The sequence below is a fragment of the Lepisosteus platostomus genome, unplaced genomic scaffold, assembly GCF_059453375.1.
Source record: "Lepisosteus platostomus isolate fLepPlt1 unplaced genomic scaffold, fLepPlt1.hap1 Scaffold_93_H1, whole genome shotgun sequence".
Lineage (NCBI taxonomy): Eukaryota > Metazoa > Chordata > Actinopteri > Semionotiformes > Lepisosteidae > Lepisosteus > Lepisosteus platostomus.
Window position 1 is genome coordinate 199,694 of NW_028291705.1, and position 18,991 is coordinate 218,684.

General features: G+C 62.7%; 19 non-coding genes across 19 annotated transcripts; all 19 read right to left on the bottom strand.

Moving 5' to 3' along the window:
* Positions 1-118: 118 nt before the first annotated feature.
* On the bottom strand, positions 119-309 carry LOC148630697 (U2 spliceosomal RNA). The gene has a single exon (XR_015935036.1). It is a non-coding gene; the product is annotated as a U2 spliceosomal RNA (small nuclear RNA).
* An 847-nt stretch (positions 310-1,156) lies between these two features.
* Positions 1,157-1,347, bottom strand: LOC148630698 (U2 spliceosomal RNA). Its single transcript, XR_015935039.1, has one exon. It is a non-coding gene; the product is annotated as a U2 spliceosomal RNA (small nuclear RNA).
* Positions 1,348-2,194: 847 nt separating this feature from the next.
* LOC148630699 (U2 spliceosomal RNA) lies at positions 2,195-2,385 on the bottom strand. Its single transcript, XR_015935040.1, has one exon. It is a non-coding gene; the product is annotated as a U2 spliceosomal RNA (small nuclear RNA).
* An 847-nt stretch (positions 2,386-3,232) lies between these two features.
* LOC148630700 (U2 spliceosomal RNA) lies at positions 3,233-3,423 on the bottom strand. Its single transcript, XR_015935041.1, has one exon. It is a non-coding gene; the product is annotated as a U2 spliceosomal RNA (small nuclear RNA).
* An 847-nt stretch (positions 3,424-4,270) lies between these two features.
* On the bottom strand, positions 4,271-4,461 carry LOC148630701 (U2 spliceosomal RNA). Its single transcript, XR_015935042.1, has one exon. It is a non-coding gene; the product is annotated as a U2 spliceosomal RNA (small nuclear RNA).
* An 847-nt stretch (positions 4,462-5,308) lies between these two features.
* LOC148630702 (U2 spliceosomal RNA) lies at positions 5,309-5,499 on the bottom strand. The gene has a single exon (XR_015935043.1). It is a non-coding gene; the product is annotated as a U2 spliceosomal RNA (small nuclear RNA).
* An 847-nt stretch (positions 5,500-6,346) lies between these two features.
* LOC148630703 (U2 spliceosomal RNA) lies at positions 6,347-6,537 on the bottom strand. Its single transcript, XR_015935044.1, has one exon. It is a non-coding gene; the product is annotated as a U2 spliceosomal RNA (small nuclear RNA).
* Positions 6,538-7,384: 847 nt separating this feature from the next.
* Positions 7,385-7,575, bottom strand: LOC148630704 (U2 spliceosomal RNA). Its single transcript, XR_015935045.1, has one exon. It is a non-coding gene; the product is annotated as a U2 spliceosomal RNA (small nuclear RNA).
* An 847-nt stretch (positions 7,576-8,422) lies between these two features.
* LOC148630705 (U2 spliceosomal RNA) lies at positions 8,423-8,613 on the bottom strand. The gene has a single exon (XR_015935046.1). It is a non-coding gene; the product is annotated as a U2 spliceosomal RNA (small nuclear RNA).
* An 847-nt stretch (positions 8,614-9,460) lies between these two features.
* Positions 9,461-9,651, bottom strand: LOC148630706 (U2 spliceosomal RNA). Its single transcript, XR_015935047.1, has one exon. It is a non-coding gene; the product is annotated as a U2 spliceosomal RNA (small nuclear RNA).
* Positions 9,652-10,498: 847 nt separating this feature from the next.
* Positions 10,499-10,689, bottom strand: LOC148630707 (U2 spliceosomal RNA). Its single transcript, XR_015935048.1, has one exon. It is a non-coding gene; the product is annotated as a U2 spliceosomal RNA (small nuclear RNA).
* Positions 10,690-11,536: 847 nt separating this feature from the next.
* Positions 11,537-11,727, bottom strand: LOC148630708 (U2 spliceosomal RNA). The gene has a single exon (XR_015935051.1). It is a non-coding gene; the product is annotated as a U2 spliceosomal RNA (small nuclear RNA).
* Positions 11,728-12,574: 847 nt separating this feature from the next.
* On the bottom strand, positions 12,575-12,765 carry LOC148630709 (U2 spliceosomal RNA). Its single transcript, XR_015935052.1, has one exon. It is a non-coding gene; the product is annotated as a U2 spliceosomal RNA (small nuclear RNA).
* Positions 12,766-13,612: 847 nt separating this feature from the next.
* LOC148630710 (U2 spliceosomal RNA) lies at positions 13,613-13,803 on the bottom strand. Its single transcript, XR_015935053.1, has one exon. It is a non-coding gene; the product is annotated as a U2 spliceosomal RNA (small nuclear RNA).
* An 847-nt stretch (positions 13,804-14,650) lies between these two features.
* Positions 14,651-14,841, bottom strand: LOC148630711 (U2 spliceosomal RNA). The gene has a single exon (XR_015935054.1). It is a non-coding gene; the product is annotated as a U2 spliceosomal RNA (small nuclear RNA).
* Positions 14,842-15,688: 847 nt separating this feature from the next.
* LOC148630712 (U2 spliceosomal RNA) lies at positions 15,689-15,879 on the bottom strand. The gene has a single exon (XR_015935056.1). It is a non-coding gene; the product is annotated as a U2 spliceosomal RNA (small nuclear RNA).
* Positions 15,880-16,726: 847 nt separating this feature from the next.
* On the bottom strand, positions 16,727-16,917 carry LOC148630713 (U2 spliceosomal RNA). The gene has a single exon (XR_015935057.1). It is a non-coding gene; the product is annotated as a U2 spliceosomal RNA (small nuclear RNA).
* Positions 16,918-17,765: 848 nt separating this feature from the next.
* Positions 17,766-17,956, bottom strand: LOC148630714 (U2 spliceosomal RNA). Its single transcript, XR_015935058.1, has one exon. It is a non-coding gene; the product is annotated as a U2 spliceosomal RNA (small nuclear RNA).
* An 847-nt stretch (positions 17,957-18,803) lies between these two features.
* LOC148630715 (U2 spliceosomal RNA) lies at positions 18,804-18,991 on the bottom strand (the record flags this gene model as incomplete). Its single annotated transcript, XR_015935059.1, has 1 exon — positions 18,804-18,991. It is a non-coding gene; the product is annotated as a U2 spliceosomal RNA (small nuclear RNA).

Here is an 18,991-nt window from a genome sequence, read left to right on the forward strand (position 1 = left end):
GGGACGAGGGACGAGACCCGAGAAGAAGGAGCTCCAGTCCACTTCGCTTGCTTGCTCGCTCGCTCGCTAGCTAGCTAGCTACCTAGCTACCTACGTCTGTCTTTTCACCGCTGAGAGAAGGTGGTGCACCGCTCCCGGAGGCGCTGCAATACCGGGCCGATGCGTGGAGAGGACGGAGCAAGCTCCTGATCCAGCTCCCTGTTCCAAAAATCCGTTTAATATGTGGTCCCCCGATGGGGGACGTATCAGATATTAAACTGATAAGAACAGATACTACACTTGATCTTAGCCAAAAGGCCGAGAAGCGATGCCCACAAAGGCGCGGACCGACGCGCGGGCGTTCCGCTGGCGCACAGTGGCGCAGGCCGACTCCTCTGGAGCCCGGGACCCGCGCAGCTGCCGGCCTCCCTGCAGCCAGAGGCCTGCCGCGGGACTCTGCTCCCCCTCTCTCTTGCCTGCCCGCCTGCCTTCCTGCCAGTCCCGGGCGGGGGCCCTGCTCTTTGATCTTCTGTCAACGGCCCGACAACGACCGCAGCCGCAGGGGGCGCCAGCCGCCCGGCCTCCTTAGCTTAGGCCCCTCCCACCGGCAGCAGCTGCGCCCAACCGGCTGCAAGCCAAAGCCGAGCGCCAGCACCTGCGGGCAGAGGCAAGGGGCAGCTCTCTCTCGGGAGGGAGGGAGGGACGGGGACGCGCGCGCACACACGCCTGCCTGCCTGCCTGCCGAAAAAAAAGAAAGAAAAGGTGGATATACTAAGTTTTTTGGAGGGAAAACGCCCAGCTGTCGAAAGGGGCCCGCCTGCAGGGACGGGGACGGACACGCACGCAAGCAAGCAAGCAAGCAAGCAAGCAAGCAAGCAAGCCACGCCTGCCTCCCTGGGAAAAGGCTGAAAAACCTAAGTTTTTTGGAGGGAAAACGCACGGGAGCCGAAAAGGGGGCCGGCCTGCTTGCCCAGAGAGTCGAGACGCGGGAAAGCGCACAGAGGGAGCACGGGAACCGAGAGGGCGAGAGAGAGACAGAACACAGAGACACACAGATGGGGGACGAGGGACGAGACCCGAGAAGAAGGAGCTCCAGTCCACTTCGCTTGCTTGCTCGCTCGCTCGCTAGCTAGCTAGCTACCTAGCTACCTACGTCTGTCTTTTCACCGCTGAGAGAAGGTGGTGCACCGCTCCCGGAGGCGCTGCAATACCGGGCCGATGCGTGGAGAGGACGGAGCAAGCTCCTGATCCAGCTCCCTGTTCCAAAAATCCGTTTAATATGTGGTCCCCCGATGGGGGACGTATCAGATATTAAACTGATAAGAACAGATACTACACTTGATCTTAGCCAAAAGGCCGAGAAGCGATGCCCACAAAGGCGCGGACCGACGCGCGGGCGTTCCGCTGGCGCACAGTGGCGCAGGCCGACTCCTCTGGAGCCCGGGACCCGCGCAGCTGCCGGCCTCCCTGCAGCCAGAGGCCTGCCGCGGGACTCTGCTCCCCCTCTCTCTTGCCTGCCCGCCTGCCTTCCTGCCAGTCCCGGGCGGGGGCCCTGCTCTTTGATCTTCTGTCAACGGCCCGACAACGACCGCAGCCGCAGGGGGCGCCAGCCGCCCGGCCTCCTTAGCTTAGGCCCCTCCCACCGGCAGCAGCTGCGCCCAACCGGCTGCAAGCCAAAGCCGAGCGCCAGCACCTGCGGGCAGAGGCAAGGGGCAGCTCTCTCTCGGGAGGGAGGGAGGGACGGGGACGCGCGCGCACACACGCCTGCCTGCCTGCCTGCCGAAAAAAAAGAAAGAAAAGGTGGATATACTAAGTTTTTTGGAGGGAAAACGCCCAGCTGTCGAAAGGGGCCCGCCTGCAGGGACGGGGACGGACACGCACGCAAGCAAGCAAGCAAGCAAGCAAGCAAGCAAGCAAGCCACGCCTGCCTCCCTGGGAAAAGGCTGAAAAACCTAAGTTTTTTGGAGGGAAAACGCACGGGAGCCGAAAAGGGGGCCGGCCTGCTTGCCCAGAGAGTCGAGACGCGGGAAAGCGCACAGAGGGAGCACGGGAACCGAGAGGGCGAGAGAGAGACAGAACACAGAGACACACAGATGGGGGACGAGGGACGAGACCCGAGAAGAAGGAGCTCCAGTCCACTTCGCTTGCTTGCTCGCTCGCTCGCTAGCTAGCTAGCTACCTAGCTACCTACGTCTGTCTTTTCACCGCTGAGAGAAGGTGGTGCACCGCTCCCGGAGGCGCTGCAATACCGGGCCGATGCGTGGAGAGGACGGAGCAAGCTCCTGATCCAGCTCCCTGTTCCAAAAATCCGTTTAATATGTGGTCCCCCGATGGGGGACGTATCAGATATTAAACTGATAAGAACAGATACTACACTTGATCTTAGCCAAAAGGCCGAGAAGCGATGCCCACAAAGGCGCGGACCGACGCGCGGGCGTTCCGCTGGCGCACAGTGGCGCAGGCCGACTCCTCTGGAGCCCGGGACCCGCGCAGCTGCCGGCCTCCCTGCAGCCAGAGGCCTGCCGCGGGACTCTGCTCCCCCTCTCTCTTGCCTGCCCGCCTGCCTTCCTGCCAGTCCCGGGCGGGGGCCCTGCTCTTTGATCTTCTGTCAACGGCCCGACAACGACCGCAGCCGCAGGGGGCGCCAGCCGCCCGGCCTCCTTAGCTTAGGCCCCTCCCACCGGCAGCAGCTGCGCCCAACCGGCTGCAAGCCAAAGCCGAGCGCCAGCACCTGCGGGCAGAGGCAAGGGGCAGCTCTCTCTCGGGAGGGAGGGAGGGACGGGGACGCGCGCGCACACACGCCTGCCTGCCTGCCTGCCGAAAAAAAAGAAAGAAAAGGTGGATATACTAAGTTTTTTGGAGGGAAAACGCCCAGCTGTCGAAAGGGGCCCGCCTGCAGGGACGGGGACGGACACGCACGCAAGCAAGCAAGCAAGCAAGCAAGCAAGCAAGCAAGCCACGCCTGCCTCCCTGGGAAAAGGCTGAAAAACCTAAGTTTTTTGGAGGGAAAACGCACGGGAGCCGAAAAGGGGGCCGGCCTGCTTGCCCAGAGAGTCGAGACGCGGGAAAGCGCACAGAGGGAGCACGGGAACCGAGAGGGCGAGAGAGAGACAGAACACAGAGACACACAGATGGGGGACGAGGGACGAGACCCGAGAAGAAGGAGCTCCAGTCCACTTCGCTTGCTTGCTCGCTCGCTCGCTAGCTAGCTAGCTACCTAGCTACCTACGTCTGTCTTTTCACCGCTGAGAGAAGGTGGTGCACCGCTCCCGGAGGCGCTGCAATACCGGGCCGATGCGTGGAGAGGACGGAGCAAGCTCCTGATCCAGCTCCCTGTTCCAAAAATCCGTTTAATATGTGGTCCCCCGATGGGGGACGTATCAGATATTAAACTGATAAGAACAGATACTACACTTGATCTTAGCCAAAAGGCCGAGAAGCGATGCCCACAAAGGCGCGGACCGACGCGCGGGCGTTCCGCTGGCGCACAGTGGCGCAGGCCGACTCCTCTGGAGCCCGGGACCCGCGCAGCTGCCGGCCTCCCTGCAGCCAGAGGCCTGCCGCGGGACTCTGCTCCCCCTCTCTCTTGCCTGCCCGCCTGCCTTCCTGCCAGTCCCGGGCGGGGGCCCTGCTCTTTGATCTTCTGTCAACGGCCCGACAACGACCGCAGCCGCAGGGGGCGCCAGCCGCCCGGCCTCCTTAGCTTAGGCCCCTCCCACCGGCAGCAGCTGCGCCCAACCGGCTGCAAGCCAAAGCCGAGCGCCAGCACCTGCGGGCAGAGGCAAGGGGCAGCTCTCTCTCGGGAGGGAGGGAGGGACGGGGACGCGCGCGCACACACGCCTGCCTGCCTGCCTGCCGAAAAAAAAGAAAGAAAAGGTGGATATACTAAGTTTTTTGGAGGGAAAACGCCCAGCTGTCGAAAGGGGCCCGCCTGCAGGGACGGGGACGGACACGCACGCAAGCAAGCAAGCAAGCAAGCAAGCAAGCAAGCAAGCCACGCCTGCCTCCCTGGGAAAAGGCTGAAAAACCTAAGTTTTTTGGAGGGAAAACGCACGGGAGCCGAAAAGGGGGCCGGCCTGCTTGCCCAGAGAGTCGAGACGCGGGAAAGCGCACAGAGGGAGCACGGGAACCGAGAGGGCGAGAGAGAGACAGAACACAGAGACACACAGATGGGGGACGAGGGACGAGACCCGAGAAGAAGGAGCTCCAGTCCACTTCGCTTGCTTGCTCGCTCGCTCGCTAGCTAGCTAGCTACCTAGCTACCTACGTCTGTCTTTTCACCGCTGAGAGAAGGTGGTGCACCGCTCCCGGAGGCGCTGCAATACCGGGCCGATGCGTGGAGAGGACGGAGCAAGCTCCTGATCCAGCTCCCTGTTCCAAAAATCCGTTTAATATGTGGTCCCCCGATGGGGGACGTATCAGATATTAAACTGATAAGAACAGATACTACACTTGATCTTAGCCAAAAGGCCGAGAAGCGATGCCCACAAAGGCGCGGACCGACGCGCGGGCGTTCCGCTGGCGCACAGTGGCGCAGGCCGACTCCTCTGGAGCCCGGGACCCGCGCAGCTGCCGGCCTCCCTGCAGCCAGAGGCCTGCCGCGGGACTCTGCTCCCCCTCTCTCTTGCCTGCCCGCCTGCCTTCCTGCCAGTCCCGGGCGGGGGCCCTGCTCTTTGATCTTCTGTCAACGGCCCGACAACGACCGCAGCCGCAGGGGGCGCCAGCCGCCCGGCCTCCTTAGCTTAGGCCCCTCCCACCGGCAGCAGCTGCGCCCAACCGGCTGCAAGCCAAAGCCGAGCGCCAGCACCTGCGGGCAGAGGCAAGGGGCAGCTCTCTCTCGGGAGGGAGGGAGGGACGGGGACGCGCGCGCACACACGCCTGCCTGCCTGCCTGCCGAAAAAAAAGAAAGAAAAGGTGGATATACTAAGTTTTTTGGAGGGAAAACGCCCAGCTGTCGAAAGGGGCCCGCCTGCAGGGACGGGGACGGACACGCACGCAAGCAAGCAAGCAAGCAAGCAAGCAAGCAAGCAAGCCACGCCTGCCTCCCTGGGAAAAGGCTGAAAAACCTAAGTTTTTTGGAGGGAAAACGCACGGGAGCCGAAAAGGGGGCCGGCCTGCTTGCCCAGAGAGTCGAGACGCGGGAAAGCGCACAGAGGGAGCACGGGAACCGAGAGGGCGAGAGAGAGACAGAACACAGAGACACACAGATGGGGGACGAGGGACGAGACCCGAGAAGAAGGAGCTCCAGTCCACTTCGCTTGCTTGCTCGCTCGCTCGCTAGCTAGCTAGCTACCTAGCTACCTACGTCTGTCTTTTCACCGCTGAGAGAAGGTGGTGCACCGCTCCCGGAGGCGCTGCAATACCGGGCCGATGCGTGGAGAGGACGGAGCAAGCTCCTGATCCAGCTCCCTGTTCCAAAAATCCGTTTAATATGTGGTCCCCCGATGGGGGACGTATCAGATATTAAACTGATAAGAACAGATACTACACTTGATCTTAGCCAAAAGGCCGAGAAGCGATGCCCACAAAGGCGCGGACCGACGCGCGGGCGTTCCGCTGGCGCACAGTGGCGCAGGCCGACTCCTCTGGAGCCCGGGACCCGCGCAGCTGCCGGCCTCCCTGCAGCCAGAGGCCTGCCGCGGGACTCTGCTCCCCCTCTCTCTTGCCTGCCCGCCTGCCTTCCTGCCAGTCCCGGGCGGGGGCCCTGCTCTTTGATCTTCTGTCAACGGCCCGACAACGACCGCAGCCGCAGGGGGCGCCAGCCGCCCGGCCTCCTTAGCTTAGGCCCCTCCCACCGGCAGCAGCTGCGCCCAACCGGCTGCAAGCCAAAGCCGAGCGCCAGCACCTGCGGGCAGAGGCAAGGGGCAGCTCTCTCTCGGGAGGGAGGGAGGGACGGGGACGCGCGCGCACACACGCCTGCCTGCCTGCCTGCCGAAAAAAAAGAAAGAAAAGGTGGATATACTAAGTTTTTTGGAGGGAAAACGCCCAGCTGTCGAAAGGGGCCCGCCTGCAGGGACGGGGACGGACACGCACGCAAGCAAGCAAGCAAGCAAGCAAGCAAGCAAGCAAGCCACGCCTGCCTCCCTGGGAAAAGGCTGAAAAACCTAAGTTTTTTGGAGGGAAAACGCACGGGAGCCGAAAAGGGGGCCGGCCTGCTTGCCCAGAGAGTCGAGACGCGGGAAAGCGCACAGAGGGAGCACGGGAACCGAGAGGGCGAGAGAGAGACAGAACACAGAGACACACAGATGGGGGACGAGGGACGAGACCCGAGAAGAAGGAGCTCCAGTCCACTTCGCTTGCTTGCTCGCTCGCTCGCTAGCTAGCTAGCTACCTAGCTACCTACGTCTGTCTTTTCACCGCTGAGAGAAGGTGGTGCACCGCTCCCGGAGGCGCTGCAATACCGGGCCGATGCGTGGAGAGGACGGAGCAAGCTCCTGATCCAGCTCCCTGTTCCAAAAATCCGTTTAATATGTGGTCCCCCGATGGGGGACGTATCAGATATTAAACTGATAAGAACAGATACTACACTTGATCTTAGCCAAAAGGCCGAGAAGCGATGCCCACAAAGGCGCGGACCGACGCGCGGGCGTTCCGCTGGCGCACAGTGGCGCAGGCCGACTCCTCTGGAGCCCGGGACCCGCGCAGCTGCCGGCCTCCCTGCAGCCAGAGGCCTGCCGCGGGACTCTGCTCCCCCTCTCTCTTGCCTGCCCGCCTGCCTTCCTGCCAGTCCCGGGCGGGGGCCCTGCTCTTTGATCTTCTGTCAACGGCCCGACAACGACCGCAGCCGCAGGGGGCGCCAGCCGCCCGGCCTCCTTAGCTTAGGCCCCTCCCACCGGCAGCAGCTGCGCCCAACCGGCTGCAAGCCAAAGCCGAGCGCCAGCACCTGCGGGCAGAGGCAAGGGGCAGCTCTCTCTCGGGAGGGAGGGAGGGACGGGGACGCGCGCGCACACACGCCTGCCTGCCTGCCTGCCGAAAAAAAAGAAAGAAAAGGTGGATATACTAAGTTTTTTGGAGGGAAAACGCCCAGCTGTCGAAAGGGGCCCGCCTGCAGGGACGGGGACGGACACGCACGCAAGCAAGCAAGCAAGCAAGCAAGCAAGCAAGCAAGCCACGCCTGCCTCCCTGGGAAAAGGCTGAAAAACCTAAGTTTTTTGGAGGGAAAACGCACGGGAGCCGAAAAGGGGGCCGGCCTGCTTGCCCAGAGAGTCGAGACGCGGGAAAGCGCACAGAGGGAGCACGGGAACCGAGAGGGCGAGAGAGAGACAGAACACAGAGACACACAGATGGGGGACGAGGGACGAGACCCGAGAAGAAGGAGCTCCAGTCCACTTCGCTTGCTTGCTCGCTCGCTCGCTAGCTAGCTAGCTACCTAGCTACCTACGTCTGTCTTTTCACCGCTGAGAGAAGGTGGTGCACCGCTCCCGGAGGCGCTGCAATACCGGGCCGATGCGTGGAGAGGACGGAGCAAGCTCCTGATCCAGCTCCCTGTTCCAAAAATCCGTTTAATATGTGGTCCCCCGATGGGGGACGTATCAGATATTAAACTGATAAGAACAGATACTACACTTGATCTTAGCCAAAAGGCCGAGAAGCGATGCCCACAAAGGCGCGGACCGACGCGCGGGCGTTCCGCTGGCGCACAGTGGCGCAGGCCGACTCCTCTGGAGCCCGGGACCCGCGCAGCTGCCGGCCTCCCTGCAGCCAGAGGCCTGCCGCGGGACTCTGCTCCCCCTCTCTCTTGCCTGCCCGCCTGCCTTCCTGCCAGTCCCGGGCGGGGGCCCTGCTCTTTGATCTTCTGTCAACGGCCCGACAACGACCGCAGCCGCAGGGGGCGCCAGCCGCCCGGCCTCCTTAGCTTAGGCCCCTCCCACCGGCAGCAGCTGCGCCCAACCGGCTGCAAGCCAAAGCCGAGCGCCAGCACCTGCGGGCAGAGGCAAGGGGCAGCTCTCTCTCGGGAGGGAGGGAGGGACGGGGACGCGCGCGCACACACGCCTGCCTGCCTGCCTGCCGAAAAAAAAGAAAGAAAAGGTGGATATACTAAGTTTTTTGGAGGGAAAACGCCCAGCTGTCGAAAGGGGCCCGCCTGCAGGGACGGGGACGGACACGCACGCAAGCAAGCAAGCAAGCAAGCAAGCAAGCAAGCAAGCCACGCCTGCCTCCCTGGGAAAAGGCTGAAAAACCTAAGTTTTTTGGAGGGAAAACGCACGGGAGCCGAAAAGGGGGCCGGCCTGCTTGCCCAGAGAGTCGAGACGCGGGAAAGCGCACAGAGGGAGCACGGGAACCGAGAGGGCGAGAGAGAGACAGAACACAGAGACACACAGATGGGGGACGAGGGACGAGACCCGAGAAGAAGGAGCTCCAGTCCACTTCGCTTGCTTGCTCGCTCGCTCGCTAGCTAGCTAGCTACCTAGCTACCTACGTCTGTCTTTTCACCGCTGAGAGAAGGTGGTGCACCGCTCCCGGAGGCGCTGCAATACCGGGCCGATGCGTGGAGAGGACGGAGCAAGCTCCTGATCCAGCTCCCTGTTCCAAAAATCCGTTTAATATGTGGTCCCCCGATGGGGGACGTATCAGATATTAAACTGATAAGAACAGATACTACACTTGATCTTAGCCAAAAGGCCGAGAAGCGATGCCCACAAAGGCGCGGACCGACGCGCGGGCGTTCCGCTGGCGCACAGTGGCGCAGGCCGACTCCTCTGGAGCCCGGGACCCGCGCAGCTGCCGGCCTCCCTGCAGCCAGAGGCCTGCCGCGGGACTCTGCTCCCCCTCTCTCTTGCCTGCCCGCCTGCCTTCCTGCCAGTCCCGGGCGGGGGCCCTGCTCTTTGATCTTCTGTCAACGGCCCGACAACGACCGCAGCCGCAGGGGGCGCCAGCCGCCCGGCCTCCTTAGCTTAGGCCCCTCCCACCGGCAGCAGCTGCGCCCAACCGGCTGCAAGCCAAAGCCGAGCGCCAGCACCTGCGGGCAGAGGCAAGGGGCAGCTCTCTCTCGGGAGGGAGGGAGGGACGGGGACGCGCGCGCACACACGCCTGCCTGCCTGCCTGCCGAAAAAAAAGAAAGAAAAGGTGGATATACTAAGTTTTTTGGAGGGAAAACGCCCAGCTGTCGAAAGGGGCCCGCCTGCAGGGACGGGGACGGACACGCACGCAAGCAAGCAAGCAAGCAAGCAAGCAAGCAAGCAAGCCACGCCTGCCTCCCTGGGAAAAGGCTGAAAAACCTAAGTTTTTTGGAGGGAAAACGCACGGGAGCCGAAAAGGGGGCCGGCCTGCTTGCCCAGAGAGTCGAGACGCGGGAAAGCGCACAGAGGGAGCACGGGAACCGAGAGGGCGAGAGAGAGACAGAACACAGAGACACACAGATGGGGGACGAGGGACGAGACCCGAGAAGAAGGAGCTCCAGTCCACTTCGCTTGCTTGCTCGCTCGCTCGCTAGCTAGCTAGCTACCTAGCTACCTACGTCTGTCTTTTCACCGCTGAGAGAAGGTGGTGCACCGCTCCCGGAGGCGCTGCAATACCGGGCCGATGCGTGGAGAGGACGGAGCAAGCTCCTGATCCAGCTCCCTGTTCCAAAAATCCGTTTAATATGTGGTCCCCCGATGGGGGACGTATCAGATATTAAACTGATAAGAACAGATACTACACTTGATCTTAGCCAAAAGGCCGAGAAGCGATGCCCACAAAGGCGCGGACCGACGCGCGGGCGTTCCGCTGGCGCACAGTGGCGCAGGCCGACTCCTCTGGAGCCCGGGACCCGCGCAGCTGCCGGCCTCCCTGCAGCCAGAGGCCTGCCGCGGGACTCTGCTCCCCCTCTCTCTTGCCTGCCCGCCTGCCTTCCTGCCAGTCCCGGGCGGGGGCCCTGCTCTTTGATCTTCTGTCAACGGCCCGACAACGACCGCAGCCGCAGGGGGCGCCAGCCGCCCGGCCTCCTTAGCTTAGGCCCCTCCCACCGGCAGCAGCTGCGCCCAACCGGCTGCAAGCCAAAGCCGAGCGCCAGCACCTGCGGGCAGAGGCAAGGGGCAGCTCTCTCTCGGGAGGGAGGGAGGGACGGGGACGCGCGCGCACACACGCCTGCCTGCCTGCCTGCCGAAAAAAAAGAAAGAAAAGGTGGATATACTAAGTTTTTTGGAGGGAAAACGCCCAGCTGTCGAAAGGGGCCCGCCTGCAGGGACGGGGACGGACACGCACGCAAGCAAGCAAGCAAGCAAGCAAGCAAGCAAGCAAGCCACGCCTGCCTCCCTGGGAAAAGGCTGAAAAACCTAAGTTTTTTGGAGGGAAAACGCACGGGAGCCGAAAAGGGGGCCGGCCTGCTTGCCCAGAGAGTCGAGACGCGGGAAAGCGCACAGAGGGAGCACGGGAACCGAGAGGGCGAGAGAGAGACAGAACACAGAGACACACAGATGGGGGACGAGGGACGAGACCCGAGAAGAAGGAGCTCCAGTCCACTTCGCTTGCTTGCTCGCTCGCTCGCTAGCTAGCTAGCTACCTAGCTACCTACGTCTGTCTTTTCACCGCTGAGAGAAGGTGGTGCACCGCTCCCGGAGGCGCTGCAATACCGGGCCGATGCGTGGAGAGGACGGAGCAAGCTCCTGATCCAGCTCCCTGTTCCAAAAATCCGTTTAATATGTGGTCCCCCGATGGGGGACGTATCAGATATTAAACTGATAAGAACAGATACTACACTTGATCTTAGCCAAAAGGCCGAGAAGCGATGCCCACAAAGGCGCGGACCGACGCGCGGGCGTTCCGCTGGCGCACAGTGGCGCAGGCCGACTCCTCTGGAGCCCGGGACCCGCGCAGCTGCCGGCCTCCCTGCAGCCAGAGGCCTGCCGCGGGACTCTGCTCCCCCTCTCTCTTGCCTGCCCGCCTGCCTTCCTGCCAGTCCCGGGCGGGGGCCCTGCTCTTTGATCTTCTGTCAACGGCCCGACAACGACCGCAGCCGCAGGGGGCGCCAGCCGCCCGGCCTCCTTAGCTTAGGCCCCTCCCACCGGCAGCAGCTGCGCCCAACCGGCTGCAAGCCAAAGCCGAGCGCCAGCACCTGCGGGCAGAGGCAAGGGGCAGCTCTCTCTCGGGAGGGAGGGAGGGACGGGGACGCGCGCGCACACACGCCTGCCTGCCTGCCTGCCGAAAAAAAAGAAAGAAAAGGTGGATATACTAAGTTTTTTGGAGGGAAAACGCCCAGCTGTCGAAAGGGGCCCGCCTGCAGGGACGGGGACGGACACGCACGCAAGCAAGCAAGCAAGCAAGCAAGCAAGCAAGCAAGCCACGCCTGCCTCCCTGGGAAAAGGCTGAAAAACCTAAGTTTTTTGGAGGGAAAACGCACGGGAGCCGAAAAGGGGGCCGGCCTGCTTGCCCAGAGAGTCGAGACGCGGGAAAGCGCACAGAGGGAGCACGGGAACCGAGAGGGCGAGAGAGAGACAGAACACAGAGACACACAGATGGGGGACGAGGGACGAGACCCGAGAAGAAGGAGCTCCAGTCCACTTCGCTTGCTTGCTCGCTCGCTCGCTAGCTAGCTAGCTACCTAGCTACCTACGTCTGTCTTTTCACCGCTGAGAGAAGGTGGTGCACCGCTCCCGGAGGCGCTGCAATACCGGGCCGATGCGTGGAGAGGACGGAGCAAGCTCCTGATCCAGCTCCCTGTTCCAAAAATCCGTTTAATATGTGGTCCCCCGATGGGGGACGTATCAGATATTAAACTGATAAGAACAGATACTACACTTGATCTTAGCCAAAAGGCCGAGAAGCGATGCCCACAAAGGCGCGGACCGACGCGCGGGCGTTCCGCTGGCGCACAGTGGCGCAGGCCGACTCCTCTGGAGCCCGGGACCCGCGCAGCTGCCGGCCTCCCTGCAGCCAGAGGCCTGCCGCGGGACTCTGCTCCCCCTCTCTCTTGCCTGCCCGCCTGCCTTCCTGCCAGTCCCGGGCGGGGGCCCTGCTCTTTGATCTTCTGTCAACGGCCCGACAACGACCGCAGCCGCAGGGGGCGCCAGCCGCCCGGCCTCCTTAGCTTAGGCCCCTCCCACCGGCAGCAGCTGCGCCCAACCGGCTGCAAGCCAAAGCCGAGCGCCAGCACCTGCGGGCAGAGGCAAGGGGCAGCTCTCTCTCGGGAGGGAGGGAGGGACGGGGACGCGCGCGCACACACGCCTGCCTGCCTGCCTGCCGAAAAAAAAGAAAGAAAAGGTGGATATACTAAGTTTTTTGGAGGGAAAACGCCCAGCTGTCGAAAGGGGCCCGCCTGCAGGGACGGGGACGGACACGCACGCAAGCAAGCAAGCAAGCAAGCAAGCAAGCAAGCAAGCCACGCCTGCCTCCCTGGGAAAAGGCTGAAAAACCTAAGTTTTTTGGAGGGAAAACGCACGGGAGCCGAAAAGGGGGCCGGCCTGCTTGCCCAGAGAGTCGAGACGCGGGAAAGCGCACAGAGGGAGCACGGGAACCGAGAGGGCGAGAGAGAGACAGAACACAGAGACACACAGATGGGGGACGAGGGACGAGACCCGAGAAGAAGGAGCTCCAGTCCACTTCGCTTGCTTGCTCGCTCGCTCGCTAGCTAGCTAGCTACCTAGCTACCTACGTCTGTCTTTTCACCGCTGAGAGAAGGTGGTGCACCGCTCCCGGAGGCGCTGCAATACCGGGCCGATGCGTGGAGAGGACGGAGCAAGCTCCTGATCCAGCTCCCTGTTCCAAAAATCCGTTTAATATGTGGTCCCCCGATGGGGGACGTATCAGATATTAAACTGATAAGAACAGATACTACACTTGATCTTAGCCAAAAGGCCGAGAAGCGATGCCCACAAAGGCGCGGACCGACGCGCGGGCGTTCCGCTGGCGCACAGTGGCGCAGGCCGACTCCTCTGGAGCCCGGGACCCGCGCAGCTGCCGGCCTCCCTGCAGCCAGAGGCCTGCCGCGGGACTCTGCTCCCCCTCTCTCTTGCCTGCCCGCCTGCCTTCCTGCCAGTCCCGGGCGGGGGCCCTGCTCTTTGATCTTCTGTCAACGGCCCGACAACGACCGCAGCCGCAGGGGGCGCCAGCCGCCCGGCCTCCTTAGCTTAGGCCCCTCCCACCGGCAGCAGCTGCGCCCAACCGGCTGCAAGCCAAAGCCGAGCGCCAGCACCTGCGGGCAGAGGCAAGGGGCAGCTCTCTCTCGGGAGGGAGGGAGGGACGGGGACGCGCGCGCACACACGCCTGCCTGCCTGCCTGCCGAAAAAAAAGAAAGAAAAGGTGGATATACTAAGTTTTTTGGAGGGAAAACGCCCAGCTGTCGAAAGGGGCCCGCCTGCAGGGACGGGGACGGACACGCACGCAAGCAAGCAAGCAAGCAAGCAAGCAAGCAAGCAAGCCACGCCTGCCTCCCTGGGAAAAGGCTGAAAAACCTAAGTTTTTTGGAGGGAAAACGCACGGGAGCCGAAAAGGGGGCCGGCCTGCTTGCCCAGAGAGTCGAGACGCGGGAAAGCGCACAGAGGGAGCACGGGAACCGAGAGGGCGAGAGAGAGACAGAACACAGAGACACACAGATGGGGGACGAGGGACGAGACCCGAGAAGAAGGAGCTCCAGTCCACTTCGCTTGCTTGCTCGCTCGCTCGCTAGCTAGCTAGCTACCTAGCTACCTACGTCTGTCTTTTCACCGCTGAGAGAAGGTGGTGCACCGCTCCCGGAGGCGCTGCAATACCGGGCCGATGCGTGGAGAGGACGGAGCAAGCTCCTGATCCAGCTCCCTGTTCCAAAAATCCGTTTAATATGTGGTCCCCCGATGGGGGACGTATCAGATATTAAACTGATAAGAACAGATACTACACTTGATCTTAGCCAAAAGGCCGAGAAGCGATGCCCACAAAGGCGCGGACCGACGCGCGGGCGTTCCGCTGGCGCACAGTGGCGCAGGCCGACTCCTCTGGAGCCCGGGACCCGCGCAGCTGCCGGCCTCCCTGCAGCCAGAGGCCTGCCGCGGGACTCTGCTCCCCCTCTCTCTTGCCTGCCCGCCTGCCTTCCTGCCAGTCCCGGGCGGGGGCCCTGCTCTTTGATCTTCTGTCAACGGCCCGACAACGACCGCAGCCGCAGGGGGCGCCAGCCGCCCGGCCTCCTTAGCTTAGGCCCCTCCCACCGGCAGCAGCTGCGCCCAACCGGCTGCAAGCCAAAGCCGAGCGCCAGCACCTGCGGGCAGAGGCAAGGGGCAGCTCTCTCTCGGGAGGGAGGGAGGGACGGGGACGCGCGCGCACACACGCCTGCCTGCCTGCCTGCCGAAAAAAAAGAAAGAAAAGGTGGATATACTAAGTTTTTTGGAGGGAAAACGCCCAGCTGTCGAAAGGGGCCCGCCTGCAGGGACGGGGACGGACACGCACGCAAGCAAGCAAGCAAGCAAGCAAGCAAGCAAGCAAGCCACGCCTGCCTCCCTGGGAAAAGGCTGAAAAACCTAAGTTTTTTGGAGGGAAAACGCACGGGAGCCGAAAAGGGGGCCGGCCTGCTTGCCCAGAGAGTCGAGACGCGGGAAAGCGCACAGAGGGAGCACGGGAACCGAGAGGGCGAGAGAGAGACAGAACACAGAGACACACAGATGGGGGACGAGGGACGAGACCCGAGAAGAAGGAGCTCCAGTCCACTTCGCTTGCTTGCTCGCTCGCTCGCTAGCTAGCTAGCTACCTAGCTACCTACGTCTGTCTTTTCACCGCTGAGAGAAGGTGGTGCACCGCTCCCGGAGGCGCTGCAATACCGGGCCGATGCGTGGAGAGGACGGAGCAAGCTCCTGATCCAGCTCCCTGTTCCAAAAATCCGTTTAATATGTGGTCCCCCGATGGGGGACGTATCAGATATTAAACTGATAAGAACAGATACTACACTTGATCTTAGCCAAAAGGCCGAGAAGCGATGCCCACAAAGGCGCGGACCGACGCGCGGGCGTTCCGCTGGCGCACAGTGGCGCAGGCCGACTCCTCTGGAGCCCGGGACCCGCGCAGCTGCCGGCCTCCCTGCAGCCAGAGGCCTGCCGCGGGACTCTGCTCCCCCTCTCTCTTGCCTGCCCGCCTGCCTTCCTGCCAGTCCCGGGCGGGGGCCCTGCTCTTTGATCTTCTGTCAACGGCCCGACAACGACCGCAGCCGCAGGGGGCGCCAGCCGCCCGGCCTCCTTAGCTTAGGCCCCTCCCACCGGCAGCAGCTGCGCCCAACCGGCTGCAAGCCAAAGCCGAGCGCCAGCACCTGCGGGCAGAGGCAAGGGGCAGCTCTCTCTCGGGAGGGAGGGAGGGACGGGGACGCGCGCGCACACACGCCTGCCTGCCTGCCTGCCGAAAAAAAAGAAAGAAAAGGTGGATATACTAAGTTTTTTGGAGGGAAAACGCCCAGCTGTCGAAAGGGGCCCGCCTGCAGGGACGGGGACGGACACGCACGCAAGCAAGCAAGCAAGCAAGCAAGCAAGCAAGCAAGCCACGCCTGCCTCCCTGGGAAAAGGCTGAAAAACCTAAGTTTTTTGGAGGGAAAACGCACGGGAGCCGAAAAGGGGGCCGGCCTGCTTGCCCAGAGAGTCGAGACGCGGGAAAGCGCACAGAGGGAGCACGGGAACCGAGAGGGCGAGAGAGAGACAGAACACAGAGACACACAGATGGGGGACGAGGGACGAGACCCGAGAAGAAGGAGCTCCAGTCCACTTCGCTTGCTTGCTCGCTCGCTCGCTAGCTAGCTAGCTACCTAGCTACCTACGTCTGTCTTTTCACCGCTGAGAGAAGGTGGTGCACCGCTCCCGGAGGCGCTGCAATACCGGGCCGATGCGTGGAGAGGACGGAGCAAGCTCCTGATCCAGCTCCCTGTTCCAAAAATCCGTTTAATATGTGGTCCCCCGATGGGGGACGTATCAGATATTAAACTGATAAGAACAGATACTACACTTGATCTTAGCCAAAAGGCCGAGAAGCGATGCCCACAAAGGCGCGGACCGACGCGCGGGCGTTCCGCTGGCGCACAGTGGCGCAGGCCGACTCCTCTGGAGCCCGGGACCCGCGCAGCTGCCGGCCTCCCTGCAGCCAGAGGCCTGCCGCGGGACTCTGCTCCCCCTCTCTCTTGCCTGCCCGCCTGCCTTCCTGCCAGTCCCGGGCGGGGGCCCTGCTCTTTGATCTTCTGTCAACGGCCCGACAACGACCGCAGCCGCAGGGGGCGCCAGCCGCCCGGCCTCCTTAGCTTAGGCCCCTCCCACCGGCAGCAGCTGCGCCCAACCGGCTGCAAGCCAAAGCCGAGCGCCAGCACCTGCGGGCAGAGGCAAGGGGCAGCTCTCTCTCGGGAGGGAGGGAGGGACGGGGACGCGCGCGCACACACGCCTGCCTGCCTGCCTGCCGAAAAAAAAGAAAGAAAAGGTGGATATACTAAGTTTTTTGGAGGGAAAACGCCCAGCTGTCGAAAGGGGCCCGCCTGCAGGGACGGGGACGGACACGCACGCAAGCAAGCAAGCAAGCAAGCAAGCAAGCAAGCAAGCCACGCCTGCCTCCCTGGGAAAAGGCTGAAAAACCTAAGTTTTTTGGAGGGAAAACGCACGGGAGCCGAAAAGGGGGCCGGCCTGCTTGCCCAGAGAGTCGAGACGCGGGAAAGCGCACAGAGGGAGCACGGGAACCGAGAGGGCGAGAGAGAGACAGAACACAGAGACACACAGATGGGGGACGAGGGACGAGACCCGAGAAGAAGGAGCTCCAGTCCACTTCGCTTGCTTGCTCGCTCGCTCGCTAGCTAGCTAGCTACCTAGCTACCTACGTCTGTCTTTTCACCGCTGAGAGAAGGTGGTGCACCGCTCCCGGAGGCGCTGCAATACCGGGCCGATGCGTGGAGAGGACGGAGCAAGCTCCTGATCCAGCTCCCTGTTCCAAAAATCCGTTTAATATGTGGTCCCCCGATGGGGGACGTATCAGATATTAAACTGATAAGAACAGATACTACACTTGATCTTAGCCAAAAGGCCGAGAAGCGATGCCCACAAAGGCGCGGACCGACGCGCGGGCGTTCCGCTGGCGCACAGTGGCGCAGGCCGACTCCTCTGGAGCCCGGGACCCGCGCAGCTGCCGGCCTCCCTGCAGCCAGAGGCCTGCCGCGGGACTCTGCTCCCCCTCTCTCTTGCCTGCCCGCCTGCCTTCCTGCCAGTCCCGGGCGGGGGCCCTGCTCTTTGATCTTCTGTCAACGGCCCGACAACGACCGCAGCCGCAGGGGGCGCCAGCCGCCCGGCCTCCTTAGCTTAGGCCCCTCCCACCGGCAGCAGCTGCGCCCAACCGGCTGCAAGCCAAAGCCGAGCGCCAGCACCTGCGGGCAGAGGCAAGGGGCAGCTCTCTCTCGGGAGGGAGGGAGGGACGGGGACGCGCGCGCACACACGCCTGCCTGCCTGCCTGCCGAAAAAAAAGAAAGAAAAGGTGGATATACTAAGTTTTTTGGAGGGAAAACGCCCAGCTGTCGAAAGGGGCCCGCCTGCAGGGACGGGGACGGACACGCACGCAAGCAAGCAAGCAAGCAAGCAAGCAAGCAAGCAAGCCACGCCTGCCTCCCTGGGAAAAGGCTGAAAAACCTAAGTTTTTTGGAGGGAAAACGCACGGGAGCCGAAAAGGGGGCCGGCCTGCTTGCCCAGAGAGTCGAGACGCGGGGAAAGCGCACAGAGGGAGCACGGGAACCGAGAGGGCGAGAGAGAGACAGAACACAGAGACACACAGATGGGGGACGAGGGACGAGACCCGAGAAGAAGGAGCTCCAGTCCACTTCGCTTGCTTGCTCGCTCGCTCGCTAGCTAGCTAGCTACCTAGCTACCTACGTCTGTCTTTTCACCGCTGAGAGAAGGTGGTGCACCGCTCCCGGAGGCGCTGCAATACCGGGCCGATGCGTGGAGAGGACGGAGCAAGCTCCTGATCCAGCTCCCTGTTCCAAAAATCCGTTTAATATGTGGTCCCCCGATGGGGGACGTATCAGATATTAAACTGATAAGAACAGATACTACACTTGATCTTAGCCAAAAGGCCGAGAAGCGATGCCCACAAAGGCGCGGACCGACGCGCGGGCGTTCCGCTGGCGCACAGTGGCGCAGGCCGACTCCTCTGGAGCCCGGGACCCGCGCAGCTGCCGGCCTCCCTGCAGCCAGAGGCCTGCCGCGGGACTCTGCTCCCCCTCTCTCTTGCCTGCCCGCCTGCCTTCCTGCCAGTCCCGGGCGGGGGCCCTGCTCTTTGATCTTCTGTCAACGGCCCGACAACGACCGCAGCCGCAGGGGGCGCCAGCCGCCCGGCCTCCTTAGCTTAGGCCCCTCCCACCGGCAGCAGCTGCGCCCAACCGGCTGCAAGCCAAAGCCGAGCGCCAGCACCTGCGGGCAGAGGCAAGGGGCAGCTCTCTCTCGGGAGGGAGGGAGGGACGGGGACGCGCGCGCACACACGCCTGCCTGCCTGCCTGCCGAAAAAAAAGAAAGAAAAGGTGGATATACTAAGTTTTTTGGAGGGAAAACGCCCAGCTGTCGAAAGGGGCCCGCCTGCAGGGACGGGGACGGACACGCACGCAAGCAAGCAAGCAAGCAAGCAAGCAAGCAAGCAAGCCACGCCTGCCTCCCTGGGAAAAGGCTGAAAAACCTAAGTTTTTTGGAGGGAAAACGCACGGGAGCCGAAAAGGGGGCCGGCCTGCTTGCCCAGAGAGTCGAGACGCGGGAAAGCGCACAGAGGGAGCACGGGAACCGAGAGGGCGAGAGAGAGACAGAACACAGAGACACACAGATGGGGGACGAGGGACGAGACCCGAGAAGAAGGAGCTCCAGTCCACTTCGCTTGCTTGCTCGCTCGCTCGCTAGCTAGCTAGCTACCTAGCTACCTACGTCTGTCTTTTCACCGCTGAGAGAAGGTGGTGCACCGCTCCCGGAGGCGCTGCAATACCGGGCCGATGCGTGGAGAGGACGGAGCAAGCTCCTGATCCAGCTCCCTGTTCCAAAAATCCGTTTAATATGTGGTCCCCCGATGGGGGACGTATCAGATATTAAACTGATAAGAACAGATACTACACTTGATCTTAGCCAAAAGGCCGAGAAGC